The 17,831-nt window shown below is 41.3% G+C and overlaps 1 protein-coding gene across 4 annotated transcripts in view; it reads right to left on the bottom strand.

Moving 5' to 3' along the window:
• The window catches only part of kif21a (kinesin family member 21A), a 56,233-nt gene that overhangs the window by 34,015 nt on the left and 4,387 nt on the right, over positions 1-17,831 (bottom strand). The window lies entirely within an intron of this gene.

Here is a 17,831-nt window from a genome sequence, read left to right on the forward strand (position 1 = left end):
TGGTCCGCTTTCATCTTTTTGTTTACAAAGTAAAACATTTTCGTCCAATCACTTGTTAATCACAAATTAACATCACACCTCTCTTTAACAAGCCATATTTGAGGTATCATTCATAGCACACTAAGTTTATTACTTAGCACTAGGGTTTCTTCAAATCACCAATCAGCAGCAACAGTGATGCTTGCAAGGCTCAGTAAATACTTCTAAAAAGAGACACTGATGTCACTTTCTATGGCGCACCTGACAGCAGAGGCTGAGCTTTCACTCCGACTGTAAGAGACACTTTTGTTCAGAGCACAATTCACTGACAGCAGCACAGAGAGACTATTGTGTGTGTTTGATACTGGATCTGTCGTGTACTGAACACCAGAGAGAGAGAGAGATGTGGGTGAGAGACACATAAGCAGAGGATGGGTTGGAGCCAGTCTGTAAGATCTGCATTGTTTCAAACATGTCAGCAGTGTGCAAGCAGTGTGATATGTGTGACAAACATATTCCCAAATTCATAATGAGAGTCATTTATAAATCTGCTGTTGTCAACAAAAAGAAGCACTGAGGACTTCCTGTGAGTTTACCCCAAAATAAAAGCTGAGAAAAAGCAAGAACTACATCAGCATTCATAAATGTTAGTGTTGTAATTTTACTGTTTTTCTGTAAAATTAAATAAGTAAAACAATAATAGTGATAATTATAATTATTAATAACAATAGCTCTGTTAATACATTTATTATAACATTTACACAGTGTTCAAATTGTGAGCTGTATTTTTTTCTTTTTAAAAGAAGTCTCTTCTGCTCAGGAATGCTGCATTTATTTGTACAGTAAAAAATACATGCCTGATTCAAGGGGTCTCAAAAATTGCCAAAAAATATTATTTTACTAACTTTTACATTTTAAGTTAAATTGTGCAGCTAGAATGTTAAAAATGTTCAGTGTTAAATAAATATTTTTAAATTGTTGTTTTGTAATTGATTTTTTTTTCTTTGAAATGCAATATAAAACTATTTATACAATGGTGATTTTTTTTTACATGGGGAGAAACTATTCTGAGTCTCTCCCATTTGTGAGAGCTTTTCACCTTGTCTCTCATATTTAGCTCAGAGTCCTTAACCTTTCTGAAAAAAAATACATTTCACCACCTTGAACACTGAACTTGGTTTGGTCAGTACCCAAAGTTCATAATGGTTGTAATATAGATCAACTGGTTAATCAAGAGCTTCGCTTTCATACTCCACTCTGGCTTCACCAAGACTGGTCTGGTACAACAACCAAACTACTGCTGCCACCACTCCTTTCATTGATTTCATGGTTAGATCTGCCCTCACTTGTGAACAAAAACTCGAGATACTTAAACCCCTCTACTTGGGAAAGCGACTAACTCTCTACTTGAAGTGAGAACCAGCTGAGAACCATGGCATCAGAAGGTGCTGACTAATATCATCAGGCACAATCAACAAGTTACCATCCTGACTTTCAAGAGCCTGAACCAGCCTAGACTTCCTCAAACTAATGCTTTGCAACAGTGACAGGCAGCGAGAACCTTCTAGCTACAGCTCAAATTTCACAATAGAGGCTTTGAACAAAGCCCACTCAGACTCCATGTCTCCAGCTTCCCTAATGATCATGGAGTAGCTCCTCAGGAGGTGGGAGGTAAAGATCTTCCAGACAGGATCCTCTGTCAAACATTCCCATTTCACCCAGATTATTTATTTTGGTATCCCTAAGTCTGTCTAAAAGCTCTCAGACCCCCGTCACCTTATTAAACTTACCAATAGGCAGTGATCCATTGACAGCACTGCTACTCTACTCACACAGCCACAGGTCCAATGATATAACAACGAATTCAATCATCAAACTTTGGCCTAAAGTGATCTGAAAGTAGGGTTTGTTATTGTCACGGTTCATGAATGCATTGTTTCCTGCTCGTCTCATGTTACGTCATGTTGATTGTTTCATGTGGGCGTTACTGCTGATCGCAGCTGCAACCAATTCCTACCACCTATTAAATGCCCTGTCTTTCGTCTCTTGTTTGTCAGATCGTTGTTTGAGTTCCTCCATACTTCATGTCTGTTTCCCCACGGCTCAGCTATTCTTCTCGTGTGTTTGTTCCTGTTCGGTGTTCTGGGGAGTACGTCATCATCACCTGGACCTTTCATTCACTCTACTCACCAACTCACCGACCTGTGCTGCCATCGAAGTTCCTGCACCACCTACCATCAACCCAGCCTTACTTGCCGTTATTCAAATAAATATTGTTACTTGCAATTTGCTTCCTGTCTTTCATCCCTGACAGAACAATCTGACCAACATGGAAGCAGCGAGTAACCCCTCTTCGTCGTTGGAAGAATTCCTCAGCGCCAGCGTTCGAAAGATGGATTCCCAAGAAAAGGAATCTCAATGACACAGATCGTGCTTTCCAGGCATTGGTGGCGCAGGTGTCCGAGCTCACCCAGCAATTACAACTCCTGCGAGCTCCCACTGCACCGCTCATGCCGCCCGTTCCCCCCACACTACCTGAAAGCCCTTCCCAGCTGGAACCACACCTTCCTTTTCCGGAACCTTACTCTGGTGAGCCAAATTTCTGCAGAGCTTTCCTAACACAATGCTCGATGGACTTTTCTCTTCAACCAATCCTCTACGTCCGCTACGTTCTCAAAACTCAGGCAATTTGATAATACCTAGAATATCAAAATCAACTGCGGGCGATCCTTTTCCTATTTGGCGCCTAAACTCTGGAATAACCTACCTAACATTGTTCGGGAGGCAGACACACTCTTGCAGTTTAAATCTAGATTAAAGACCCATCTCTTTAACCTGGCTTACACATAACATAATAACATGCTTTTAATATCCAAATCTGTTAAAGGATTTTTAGACTGCATTAATTAGGTAAACCAGAACCAGGGAACACTTCCCATAACACCCTATGTACTTGCTACATCATTAGAAGAATGGCATCTACGCTAATATTAGTCTGTTTCTCTCTTATTCCGAGGTCACCTTGGCCACCAGATCCAGTCTGTATCCAGATCAGAGGGTCACTGCAGTCACCCGGATCCAGTACGTATCCAGACCAGATGGTGGATCAGCACCTAGAAAGGACCTCTACATCCCTGAAAGACAGCGGAGACCAGGACAACTAGAGCCCCAGATACAGATCCCCTGTAAAGACCTTGTCTCAGACGACCACCAGGACAAGACCACAAGAAACATGATTCTTCTGCACAATCTAACTTTGCTGCAGCCTGGAATTGAACTGCTGGTTTCGTCTTGTCAGAGGAGAACTGGCCCCCCAACTGAGCCTGGTTTCTCCCAAGGTTTTTTTCTCCATTCTGTCACCGATGGAGTTCCTTGCCGACGTCAACTCTGGCTTGCTTAGTTGGGGTCACTTCATCTACAGCGATATCATTGACTTGATTGCAAATAAATGCACAGACACTATTTAAACTAAACAGAGATGACATCACTGATTTCAATGATGAACTGCCTTTAACTGTCATTTTGCATTATTGACACACTGTTTTCCTAATGAATGTTGTTCAGTTGCTTTGACGCAATGTATTTTGTTTAAAGCGCTATATAAGTAAAGGTGACTTGACTTGAGAAGGAGAGGCGGAGATCCCTGGGCCTTTGCCTCTACTGCGGGAGAGCCGGTCATCACCCCTACATCTGTCCGGTAAAAGGCCAAGCCCGATAGTAAGTATGAGGCTACTATCAGGTGGGATCTCCACCGAGAAGACTTCATCATCATCTACGCTCCTCCCGGTAAGACTGAGATGGTCAGCACACTCACACGACTGTCAAGCACTTCTGGACTCCGGGGCTGAAGGTATTTTCATGGACCATGCACTTGCACACAAACTTCAGATTCCCCTCAAACCACTCACTCACTGGATCGCTGTTCACGCCCTCAATGGTCTAAGACTTCCTGTTATCTCACTCACCACTAGAGACATTAACCTCATCACATCAGGCAACCACTCTGAGATCACCTCCTTTTATTTATTAGACTCTCCCCTTGCACCCATAGTCCTTGGACACCCCTGGCTCATCCGGCACAACCCTAAAGTGGACTGGCAACTGTGTTCTATCCTGGCCTGGAGCAATAAGTGTCATGAGTCTTGTCTTGTGTCTGCTTGTCCGTCTGTTTCTATGTCTGTGTTTCAGGAGGAAGCAGTGGATTTGTCTAACGTGCCCACGGAGTACCTCGAACTGAAGGAAGTGTTCATTATGTCTCATGCTGCTTCTCTTCCTCCGCATCGTCCCTATGACTGTGCCATAGATTTACTGTCAGGTAAGTCTCGACCTAAAGGCAAATTATATTCACATTCTGTTCCAGAAAGGGAGGCTAGGGAGAAATATATTTCTGATTCTCTAGCTTCGGGGTTCATCCGCCCTTCCTCTTCTTCAGCGGGGGCGGGGTTCTTTTTTGTGGGGAAGAAAGACGGGTCTCTGCGACATTGTATCGATTGCCGGGCACTGAACAGCATCACTGTAAATAATACTTATTTGCCATTGATGTCTTCAGCCTTCGGGAGTTTGCAGGGAGCATCGATCTTCACGAAACTGGACTTACGTAATGCTTATCATTTGGTCCGTATTAGGGAGGGGGATGAATGGAAGACCCCTTTTGACACCCCCAGGGGGCACTGAATACTTGGTCATGCCCTTCGGTTTGTCCAACTCCCCAGCGGTCTTCCAGGCATTCGTCAATGACGTGCTGCGAGATATGGCCGATAAATTCATTTATGTCTTCCTGGATGACATATTGATTTTTTCCTGCAGCACGTCCGACGAGTCCAGAGTCCAGAGTCCCTGCGCCACCCACCGTCAACCCAGCCTTACTCGTTGTTATTCAAATAAATATTGTTACCTGAAATTTGCTTCCAGTCTTTCATCCCTGACAGTTATGGCCAATCCATTCTAAGCACAGGAGTCCAACAACAGGAGTCCAGGTCTCTTTGTTTTCACCATGACCTTTGATGTCACCCAGTAGTACTACGAAGTAACTACACTCATTGTATATTGCATCAGTTCCCCTAATCTTCCCCTTGCAATTGATGAAGTCGCAACAAATACCACTTCTCCACCAGGGCTGGTGCCAGAGCTAATGTTAACTAATAACTAATGTTGTAGGATATAATATACACATTGTGACGAGTGGGGAGGGGCCGAGAGTCGTGGGAGCAGAGCGAGGCCGGTGGAGTGAATGATAATGAGCGACACCTCCACCACTCACTGGTCTCGAGTTACTATTGTCACTGTTATATTGGTGCCGAAACCCAGGAAGAAGGAGGGACAGGCTCTCAGAGGGCCCTCACAACTGTGGGGAATCCACGGTGCCATTGAGCATGGCGGAGCAGTCTGCTGCCATAGACACTCGAGGCAGTGGGTTGGAGTGAGTTGGTGGGAGAATGGACAAACTTGCTGCCAGCCGCCTGGGTCTGCCATTCACCCGAGGCCGAAAACTGAATATCACCAGTGGATAAGATTTCATATTGTCTTTTGCAGGGAGCAATTTCATAACACTTTATATTAACCCTATCCCAAAATGTTTATCTTTATAATATAGATATCACTGCTGTTTACAGCAATTTACACTCAAATATTTGAACACATTACACTAATGAATATTATAAAACACTCCATTATTAATCTCAAAATTACTAAGAAAAGAATTCTGAAATTAGACATCTATAGACAAGTCTCTGCCTGTCATGTTCACATCCCTGAGGCTGCTTCATACAGTCGGTATTAATCATTAAAGCGTGATCTCTAGACAGCCTATCACTACTCATGGCTACATTTAAGAGAAACCTGGATCATCTGTCCTTTCTAGAATTCCAAACTAATCCTTTAGATGAAAAAATGTAGATCACAAAAAGAGCAAAAAAAAAATTAAAATCAGATAAAATCATAGCTTCAATCTAGTACTATATCATTAATGCGTGTCACCAACAGAGGAAGAGAGAAAGATTTAGTTGAATTTGGTATGGATGGACAGGCTTGCATTATGCAGGAATCAGCACCACATCTCTCTCGGTCTCTCTTTGTGTCTGTCATGAGTGCGGTTTTCCTGCCATGTGACAGAATGTAGGCCACGACTGGATCTGCTGCTGTTTAACCTTAATTCCTCTTTCACATGCACTCATGTCTAAGTTCACAGCGATTTTTTACTTTTAGCTCAAATTAATGATTATTACAGTGTCCACATTCATGTTTCTGACAGTAAATACACTAATGAAAAAAAGACAGTAACAATCATTATAAAGGACTCTGTTTTTTGTTTGTTTTTTTAAAGCCTGTGGTTTGTTTTATAACGAATAAGCAAGACTTCTTGTTCAGCATTGTGTATATTATAAGAATATTAGATATTTTGGGCATTTTACAGAATTGTGACTTTCTGTGTGTCAACCTGCCACACAAATCTCCAGAGCTGCTTAGCTATTTCCAGCTGCATTTAATTTAGAATATGCAGTTTTTAAAAAAAAACATATCACTAAACAAACAGAAACAAGGTCAGTACTGCACCAAAAGTAAGCTTGGTAGAAACAAGACTCTGCTGCAGCTGATCATTGCATAAACAGTATTGCATTAAATGAAAGCATTAAATTATCTTTTTAACTACTGGCACTATTTTAGAAAGGCTTTCAACCTACAACAATCTAATTTGACAGAAAAGACACTGAAGTGGAACAAAGTACTTTAAAGTATTTTGATGAAAAATGATTTCATTTGGATTATATTTTCATCTCCAGATTGCTAGGTATGACATCTTCCAAACAAAAAGTAAGGGTAACTTATTAAATAATCTAAAATAAACATTTTCCCTTACGGTCATCTACAGTACAGTACCAAAAAGAAAACCAAAGTTAAAATGTATCATTTTAAATTAGAAATGATATATATGTAAAGACCAAAAGTTTGGACACACCTTCCAAAGAGTTTTCTTTATTTTCATGACTATGGGAATTGTAGATTCACACTGAAGGCATCAAAACTATGAATTAACACATGTGGAATTATATATGGAATTATATACATAACAAAAAAGTGTGAAACAACTGAAAATATGTCATATTCTAGGTTCTTCAAAGTAGCCACCTTTTGCTTTGATTACTGCTTTGCACACTCTTGGCATTCTCTTGATGAGCTTCAAGAGGTAGTCACCTGAAATGGTCTTCCAACAGTCTTGAAGGAGTTCCCCGAGAGATGCTTAGCACTTGTTGGCCCTTTTGCCTTCTGTCTGCGGTCCAGCTCACCCCTAAACCATCTCGATTGGGTTCAGGTCCGGTGACTGTGGAGGCCAGGTCATCTGGCACAGCACCCCATCACTCTTCTTCTTGCTCAAATAGCCCTTGATGCCTTCAGTGTGAATCTACAATTTTCATAGTCATGAAAATAAAGAAAACTCTTTGAATGAGAAGGTGTGTCCAAACTTTTGGTCTGTACTGTATATATAGATAGATAGATAGATGGATGGATGGATGGATGGATGGATGGATGGATGGATGGATGGATGGATGGATGGATGGATGGATGGATGGATGGATGGATGGATAGATAGATAGATAGATAGATAGATATTAAAAATGGTACTCAAAGTATATACAAAACATTATTTTTATAATTTTTATATATATATAATATTACATAAAAATTATGTGAATGTTGACATGTGGTGTTGGCATGTTGTCAAGTGCTATTCTAAATATAAAAACATGGGAAATATATTCAATTAAACATCCATTACACATATTGCATTGTTCATTCCTAAATATTAATAGTGAAATATTTTGTTGAAAATGTGATTGGATTGAGAATCCCCATAGCAGGAATGACCCAGTGCTCGCATCTGTGCCGACAGGCAGTCTCTACATGACACAGCTATTGATGCAGTGCAGTGAGGCAGCACAGCTTTTCACAGCATGAGTTTGTGAGCGCACACACAATAACAGCATGTGTGAGAGCTAAGAGACGAGAGCACCGGCTAAACTGAGTCCCACAGGCCTCCCGAGACTCACTCGAGGGAGAACCGGCCCTGAATACAGCATGAGATAGGATGGGAGTAAACAGATATCAGCCGGACCCAAATACATTCTGGGATACAGCGGAACAGTCCCTCTGAAATAATCGGCCTGCTCTTTTCTGTCTTGGCAGTTTATCAAACATTTCTAGTGAAATCACAGTCTCAGAGACATTTGGAAGAGCAAGGAAAAGCAGAGGGCAACAGGTAAAGATGGGTAAAACGAATGGCATCCTGAAAGGTTTTCAAGCGAGAGAAAGCACTCTTTGTTCTTTAACTAGAGCACGACATCAAACTCAATCCAAATGCATTCGACTTGTTGCCATTTTGTCCCACAGTACAGCACAGTGTCTAGAGCTGCCAGACAGGTGCATTCTGGGTTTCAGAAGGCTGTAAACTGTAAAGATACCACACACATGGGCCTTTCCCCTGCAGACAATATTATGGCAGCTTTAACCTGATGACAACATCTGTAGCAACAGCATTACACACCACACAGGTGACAGCATGTCTCTGCGATATTGCATTTTAAAAGATATAGGAAACTGTTATTGTAACAAAATGTTTTTGGAACACTTCTTCCAAAAACATTTTATTAATTTTATTCCAAACATTTGACAAATTGACCATTACACCAGCAGGAAGTTAAATAACATTGCATTATATACAATACATAGACAATAATATGGAGTTGGTCCTCATTGACTATAACAGCTATGACAGCTTCCACTCTTCTAGGACAGTGGTTCCCAGTAGAGGCTGACATTTTTTCGGAATTTCCACAGGTCACGGGAATCCCGCGTGATTGGGAACAAAATCACTATTAGCCTATTCACGGGATTGGGACGAGACTGGAAAAAATGTCAGCGGGAGTGGGCGGGACCAGGAATACACTTGGAGCCCCAACTTTATACACAAATATAGCCTACCTTTTATATGAATAAACTATAAACTAGGGGTGTGCGATATGAAGATTTTTGATCGTGGACGATAAAAATGTCTCTACAATTTGCTTTTGAAGAAATGTACGTAGTATCGTGCTGCAGCGCTCATTCTATCAGCTGCAGTTCATCATTCACAGCAGTGTTAACTCAGCTAGAGTTACTCTCTCATTTAAATGTGCTTTTAAATGTTTCATTCGTGCGCTGCTTTGACCTGTGCTTATCTGAGCACTGCATTCACCCGACAAGAGTATTTGAGAGGAGCGGTGTGATTCTGACTGGAGTGAGGAGCAGATTTTTCAAAAGTCGGAGTGTCGTGGTTCTCACTTGCTCCTAGACCGCTTCATCACGAGTACAATTGGATCTCTCCAATCAGAAGGTTATAATGACGGCAATAACCGAGCGGGAAGTTACAGGCTAGTTCTCAAGGAGTTTGTCTCTGTTCCTTTTACTGAATATTTTCGGGTTAAAGCATAATTTAAACAGATTCAGCACATTCATACGCAGTCGCTTTCCCAATAATGCATTTAAAAAAGTAATCTTACAGTGCTACTTCATCTGTCTTTGATTTTGAATAAGCAGAAATCTGTAAGAAATGCATCGATCTGTAGATAAAATGAATGACGAAAGTGTACTGTTATTTTCATCACAAACAAAATTTTCATAGCAGAATGCAGCAATTATACCTTTTAATGCCGACAATGTTAAAAGTTTGGCGTGTGGTAAGGATAAAAAAAGTTTGCACACAATAGCCTAAGCCACTTTGAAACTCTCCTGTTATTTTTTATTTTAATATAGGCTTCGTTATGAACATAACAATGAAATACGCTGAAATACTTTATTCACGGAGTGAAGGCGCAGCGGTGTTTCTGGTATCAGTGAGCGCGGAGCAGAGTGAATATTAAATGCTCAGAGTAGAGGGAATTTGTTGTCAAAATACTCCATCATTTTTGGTCATATAGATAAAAGTAATCAATCTTTCGGCGTTTATTTGTGTGCACTCCGAATAACAACGAAACGCAGTGCTTCTGTAAAATAATTAGGCTAAAGCAAACAAGGTCAAGGTCAAGGTCAAATTTATTTCTATAGCACCTTAAAACAACATGAATGTTGACCAAAGTGCTTCACAATCTCAACACAGATGCACATACAGTTAAAACATAGCATATCAAATACTTCAAACCAAAAACACATAAAAATAAGGACAAAAGCCTAGTAACGACACAAAAAAGTGCAAATTACATGATCATTTAAAAAATGCATACAGCTTTTAGACGCATTTTAATATGCTTGTGCAAAAAGGTACGTTTTAATCGATGTTTTAAACACTTTTAATGTAGGGGAAGCTCTAATTGATAGTGGAAGTGTATTCCATAGTTTTGGAGCGTAAACTGAGAAAGACCTATCACCCTTTGTTTTCAGACGGGTTTTTGGAACATTTAATAATAACTTAGATGAAGATCTAAGTGATCTCTGAGGAGAATATGAACTTAAAAGTTCAGATATATAACTAGGGGCGAGTCCATTTAGAGCTTTAAACACATAAGTTAAAACCTTAAAATCAATTCTCTGTTTAACAAGGAGCCAATGAAGAGAGGCCTGGATAGGTGCAATATGTTCCCTCTTTTTTGTCCCAGTAAGGAACCGAGCTGCAGCGTTTTGGACAATCTGCAATCGTGAAATCGATGATTGACTAATTCCAGCATACAGTGCATTACAGTAATCGAGTCTTGTGGATATCAGAGCATGATACAAGATATCAAACAAGATGCATTTTCTGCAGTCTGGGTCATGTGAACTTGAGCGTGACCCAGGTTAGCATGGATGATTTACAAGAAATTTAATGTGTGTGCAATGTATATATACGTACATATATACATGTAATGATAAAAGACTTCCTAATCGTCGGGAAGAAGGAGGCGGGAACCGGCGGACAATCAACAACATTTTAATAAAGCAAAATAAACACAAAACAGCGCACCAGCCCCTCACGGACGACTGGTGCGCGCAAATAAAAGCCAAAACACAACTAAAATCCCAGGCCTGGTCCTCTCTCCAATCACTCCACCGGCCTCGCTCCCATGTCCCTCGGCCCCGCCCCACTCGTCACATACCCCCATCGCCCCTCGCAGGCCGGGGGGTACTCCCGAGACTGCGCTCTACTCCCCCCCCCTCCCTCCGGGGGGGCCGCTCACGGGGACCTGCGGGAACCTGGGGGTAGGACAGACGAGGCGAGAGAAAAGGAGATGGAAGGAGGAGCGACAGAGACGAGAGAGGGGAGAGAGGAAAAAAAAAAAAAAAAAATTCCGGTTCCCAGACGCACCGCTGCTCGGCCCTCCACCAGCTGGGCGATCTCCTCCGCGGTGCCTGGCGGTGGCACTGGACGGCCCTCGGCGGACGGCCCGACACTCCTCCGCCGCCCGGTGGACGGCGACGGCTCCTCCGGTTTTGGGCAGCCGGCAGGAGTCCCCCGTTCCCTGCTCCTCCCCGTTCTGGCGGATGGCAGCAGGCTCCGGCCACCTGGCGAACGGCGCCGACTCCTCCGCTCCCTCACGGACGGCAGCCGTCTCTCCACATCGTGGGCGGCCGGTAGCGAGCTCGCCCGTCCCCGGCAACTCGCTCCAGCCCACCGCCTCGAGCGTCCATGGCGGCACACTCCTCGCCTGCTCGTTGGCACCGCGGATTCACCACAGCGGCGAGGGATCTTCAGCAGCGCGTCCCTCCTCCTCCCGGGCTTCGGCACCACTGTAATGATAAAAGACTTCCTAATCGTCGGGAAGAAGGAGGCGGGAACCGGCGGACAATCAACAACATTTTAATAAAGCAAAATAAACACAAAACAGCGCACCAGCCCCTCACGGACGACTGGTGCGCGCAAATAAAAGCCAAAACACAACTAAAATCCCAGGCCTGGTCCTCTCTCCAATCACTCCACCGGCCTCGCTCCCATGTCCCTCGGCCCCGCCCCACTCGTCACAATACATTTTAAAATTATTTTACTAAAGTTGGCATGCTGTGATCTGTAGCCTACTGTATTTTCTTTCTTTTACTGTAAATGACAGATTCCAGCCAAAAAATATACAATCCGGGAGTGGGCGGGAACGGGAATAATTCTTCTGGTTTTGGGACGGGATTTTCCCCGTTTTTCCGTGGGATTGGGACGGGACAGATTTGAAAATCCACTCCCGTGTCACCCTCTAGTTCCCAGCCCTGGAGGCACCCCAACACTGCACATTTTACATGTCTCCTTTCCCTGACACACCAATTTCAGGTCTTGGAGTCTCTACTAACGAATTGATGACCTGAATCAGGTGTGTTTGATTAAGGAGACATGCAAAACATGCAGTGTTGGGGTGCCTCCAGGACCAGGGTTGGGAACCACTGTTGTGGGATTTTTTTTCACAAGGTTTTGGATAGCCTCTCTGGGACTTTTTGCGCCTTCATCTAGCAAAGCATTTGTGAGGTCAGACTGATGTGGGACAAGAAGAACTGGCTCTCTGTTCCAATTCATCCTAACTGTGTGTGATGGGGTTAAGATCAATGCTCTTTGTAGGTCAGTCAAGTTCTTCCCCACCTTAACTTTCCCTTCACTGGAAGTAAGGGGTCTAGCCCCACCCCTGAAAATCAGCCCCATCCCACCTCCAACAAACTTTAAATTTGGCACAATGCAGTCAGGCAGGTGATGTTCTCCATAGAATCATAATTCGTCACTCCACAGAAAAGGTTTCCACTGCTCCAGAATCCAGTGATGGCTTTCTTTTGTACTTGGTGATGTGAGACTTGCATGCTTCCTGGTCATGGAAACTCCTTCCATGAAGCTCCTATTACACAATGTTTGTGCTAATATTAATGCCAGTGGAAGTTTGTATCTCTTCAGCAGTGGTTGCACAATGGAGCATTGGTGACTTTTATACACCATGTGCATCAGCACTCGGTGACCCTGCTGCTGGTCCTAAACACTTCCACTTTCACAACTGACATTGCAAAAGTGGCAACCTATCATAGTATCACACTTGAATTCACAGAGCTCTTTAGTATGACCATTTTCTTTCACAAATGTTTGTAAATGCATACTGCATGTCTAGGTGCTTGATTGTATATACCTGCCACAGTGTCTGACTGAAATGCCAGAATTCAAAGGAACATATAAATTTAAAACAATACAGGGGTTGGACAACCAACACAACATGTTTTCGACCACAATAATTTAATAGAATGGTGTAGAACAGGGCTGGGCAACTTCTGTCCTGAAGGGCCACTGTCCTGCAGAGTTTGGCGCCAACCCTAGTCAAACACACCTGAACAAATCAATGTCTTCTAAATCACTAGAAAGCTACAGGCAGGTTTCTTTGATTAGGGTCGGAGCCAAACTCTGCAGGTCAGTGGCCCTCCAGGACTGAAGTTGCCCAGCCCTGGTGTAGAGTTTCCTTTTGCTGCTAACAGAGTACCAATTTGTCTTGGGAATGACCGATACAAATCCTGCAAAGTCCTGCCATTTTCTCGCAGAACAGTGGCCAGGTCACCACATGATGTCTAGACTAGTTCCTAGAACCAAGTTTCTAGAAATATGCAGTGCGAAAGCGCCTATATTTTCTGCTTTTCCACTGAAGCTGGTGCCAGTGCTGGAGCCGTTGCTCGGCCAAGAGTGGCACTCATTCAAATCCTGGCTTGCATTTCAACTGGCAGGGAGCAGAACCCTCTACGTAACCAAAATGAGACTGGAATCGCTTGTTATCTCTTGCGAAAGGACAGTGTTGGTCTCTTCTGCTGACCACTGCTGAACTGACATATTTAATTGCTGTTAATGTTGCTAATTTACCTGAACTCTGACGACTTTTATAAATGACACCTTTCATAGTGAAGTCTATAGTGGAAGCACTACCTACTGACATAGGTTCCCTTGTTTGAGACCAGTACTGGGCCAGGTTTTGTTTTTTGTGGGGTTTTTTTTGAGTGGAAAAGCACAACCTGGTTACCAACTGGGCTATAGCTCTGGCACCAGTACCCAGTGTAAAAGTAGTAATTGAGAGACCAAACCATGATTGATCCACCCCCATGCTTCAATCTGGGTATGCACCAGTCTGGGAGATAAGCCTTTTTGGGGTTTCCCCACACAGTTAACTCGGGTATGACCGGGTATAGGAAAGACAGTGAATGCTTTTCACATTGTCTATATTTCAAAATTTGTGCTGCTTGGACCATTGACACCAATGGTCATGTGAGGTTCCTGATAAACAGATTTGGTGGAATCAGGAGAGTCAAGATGCACATTTAATTCTGCACTGAGCTACCCTGTTGAAAAACAACAACAACAGCATAGGCTGGTCAGGTTTGTTTTGAAGCATGGCAGCTAGTTTAAGCTGGTTTAAGCTGGTCCTAAGCATAAATCTTCTGCTGAAGACCAGCTCAGGACTAGCTTAAACTAGCTGACATGCTTCAAAACACACAGTACCAAACCAGAATATGCTGTTTTTTTTCTCAAATGGGTAAGCAGTTGTGGTTTTATGTTTTTTGGATACATCCATTTCAGGCAGAGATGTGCCAGTGAGACCAATGTCCTCTTTTGAACTCTGATATGTCTCACTTGTGTTAAGTCCTCACAACTCACAAAGTATACTTTACATACATCTCAATAAACTGCTTTTCATTAAAAACAACAACAACAACAACAAAAAACAGGAACACACAGTGATGTACTGTATATATTAGTAAAACCAGTGACAAGTAACAACAGACACTTCAGACCTGATTTATCAGCCTGATCTCACAATCAAAACGTACATATTTAGACGTAAATTAAAACTGTCCAATACGTATGTGCCTTTACGTATTTACAGTGTCATTTACGTATTATCTGGACGTAATTACAGGTTCGATACGTATCGAAATTTACGTAAAAACAACCTCAAATACGTACAGATAGAACGTATTCTCTGACCAGTCAGTTATCCATAGAAATTTGCTCATGAAGCTGCTTTTCAATGCGTATCGGATTATTTTTTTTTATATTTATGTATATATTCCCTTTTTGTAATTTTTTTTTGATAAATGTAAGATCCCTATACCTCACCCGAACCTAGACCTACCCATTTTATACAGAATGTTAAAAGAATAAAACATAACAAAACACAATTTTAGTAAAAATATAACATTAAAACGTTATTTTGAGCCACTAACGTTAATCTTACACCTACCCCTAAACCTACCCATAACCATTTCTTAAAACTACATAACGTTACTGTTATAAATAAACAAATAACAGACAAACAAACATAATGTTAATCATTTATTTTTTGCGAAAAAATATCAAAAGTGGTACCAAAAGTAGTTCAAATGATAATGAGTTCCAGTCGCAGTCCTCTCTGGAGGTAATAGTTTTTATAGGGTACAGAGCAGAATTTAATGTATTAATCCGTGAAATTATGAATCTGTCTTCTCTCCGTGAAGGCGCACTGGCGCAGTAGCAGTACTGATTTCAAATGTCTATCAACTGAAACACGACATGTCGCAATCTGTGACGAATTATGTGAGAACCAATGAGAGTTCGATATTAGTGCCGTAAACCATTTCTTAACGTTCCTGTGGCGCACAGGCGCTATTTTCAAATTCGAATCATAACGAGCGCGGGCTTTGACTGTGACGGACGCTGTTGCTGAGAATGAAGATGAAGATCGATTGATATGGATATGTTCCTTGCAAACATCTGGATTCTAAAGATATGGAGTACAGCAAACAAATAAAATGGATGTGATTTGTAATTGTATGCTGTGCTTTTGTGTATCTATGGTTTGCAGCATGCACAGAAATGTTATTTCCTATTAAGTAGATGAGTAAACTGCTTTCAATAAATTCAATAAAAACATTTATTGATATGACAATTAAATACAACAGATTTAAATCATTAAAGCCACGATTTTAATTATTAATACATGGGAATTCATATAAATTCACACTTTACGTTAGATTATTTACGTTTTTTAGCTGCTAACACTTAAGTATTTGTACGTTTTACTGCTATAAATACGTCTAAGTTGTACGTTTTTATGTGCATGAAAACGTAAGTAAATGTACGTGTGGTAGAACCACATTTAACGTAAAAATTCACACGTATTCTCATGAGATCACGTTGGATTTATTTGTTCTTGTTCCAGTTACATTATCGAATGAAGTGACATGGATTCAGCAGTGATCAGAAGTTTACTGAACTAATAATACAAAGATGAATGTGATAAGGTGAAGACTAGCAGTAATTCTACAGTAATGTTTGCATTCTGTAGGCACTGAGGCCTGATGTGTTGACAGAAGCTCTCCTAAAAACCAACATCGCTGATCTCAACACCTCTACTTACATAAATACAGCATGTATATTTCATGCCCCTCACTGTGTTCCTGTAATTGTTTCTTACCTCACCGACCCATGATGAGAAGAGACTGAAACACATTTAGAAACAGAATATGACATCTTAGCTTAATGTGCTCTGGATATAGAAATAGATTGGACTTTAAAAGCAGTACAAACCTGTCTGTGTTTGTTTATTCACAGAGGTTTGAGCTTGAGGCCAAACAACCAGAGATACTGTTCAATGAAAAGGCACAGAACGCAAGAACTTAAGCATGCGGGAAGTGAAGCACAGTTCGCTGGGTGTGGTGAATGTGGTAAAACTACCCCACGGCTGCTCTGCATGATATTGCTGCTTTCTAGACAAACTACAATTACAGAGAGCAGAGATTCTGTTCCTGCCACAGACCAGGAATATGTCCACAAGCTACTGCTGCAGTCTACAGGCGCATAGTTTCTGTGTCTGAAGGACGTGACCATCACTGGGGTCACCACTGACTTACTGGAGCTCTCTGTTCTGTTAACATATCAGCTTAACATCTGGAGAAAAAAATGAGCACAGATGAAATAAGAGACATTCTCTGCGATGGAAACACTATGGTTTGCTCAATTCATTCATACTGAAATTAACATAACAACAAAGATTCATCAATGCTTTAGAAGAATTTTTCATTTTTAGTTCATGTTAACTAATGCAACCTTTTTGGAAAGTGTTGCATGGACACACCAATGATTAAAAAAAGTAAATAATAATAATTAATCAATACAATTCATTCATGTATGATATTTTAAAATTGAATTTATTTCGAGTTTGGTGCTTAAGAAACATGTTAACAGTTGTGTTGCTTAATATTTTAGTAGAAACTGTGATACTTGACTTTTTTTAAGATCTGTTGATGTCTCAGAAGTTCAAAAGAGCAGCTTTTATTTAATTAACAAATATTTTGTAACATTATAAATGTCTTTACGGTCACTTTTTTAATAAAATAAATTGAAAAGTGATCCACATTTCTTTATTTTTTTAGAATTTATTAGGTTATAAGTTTTTATTGTTTTGCTCTATTGCTTGTAATTTGAATGTTTTATTAAATGTATTTTATTGACCATTTACCTGAATGTGGGAAATCAAAAATACCATTTCTTCACTCATCATTATAAACATTCTGTCAGAATTACAATTATTGTGGCCCATATTACTGTTTTATACAGTCTTTATACGATATATGACATTGTTTTGTCTTCCATTCACAATATTTACAATGAATTTACACTGTAAACATGGGTATAATATTTATTATGAATGTGACATCAGTGGATTAACTAGATTAACAAGAGGAAGCACATCAGTCTGATTTCCTCTGTATCTGTTAGGGAAGAGAACAGGCTTTTATTTCATCACAAAATGACATTTGCTGAAGCAAGAGCCCCTGACTCACTGAAGAAAACTGCGCCGTCATCCACAGCTGCCTCTCCGTCCCACGACAGCATCTACTGTACTGTAACCACATCCACAATCACAGCACAT

This window comes from Carassius carassius, chromosome 43 (assembly GCF_963082965.1).
Source record: "Carassius carassius chromosome 43, fCarCar2.1, whole genome shotgun sequence".
In the NCBI taxonomy this organism is placed as follows: Eukaryota; Metazoa; Chordata; class Actinopteri; order Cypriniformes; family Cyprinidae; genus Carassius; species Carassius carassius.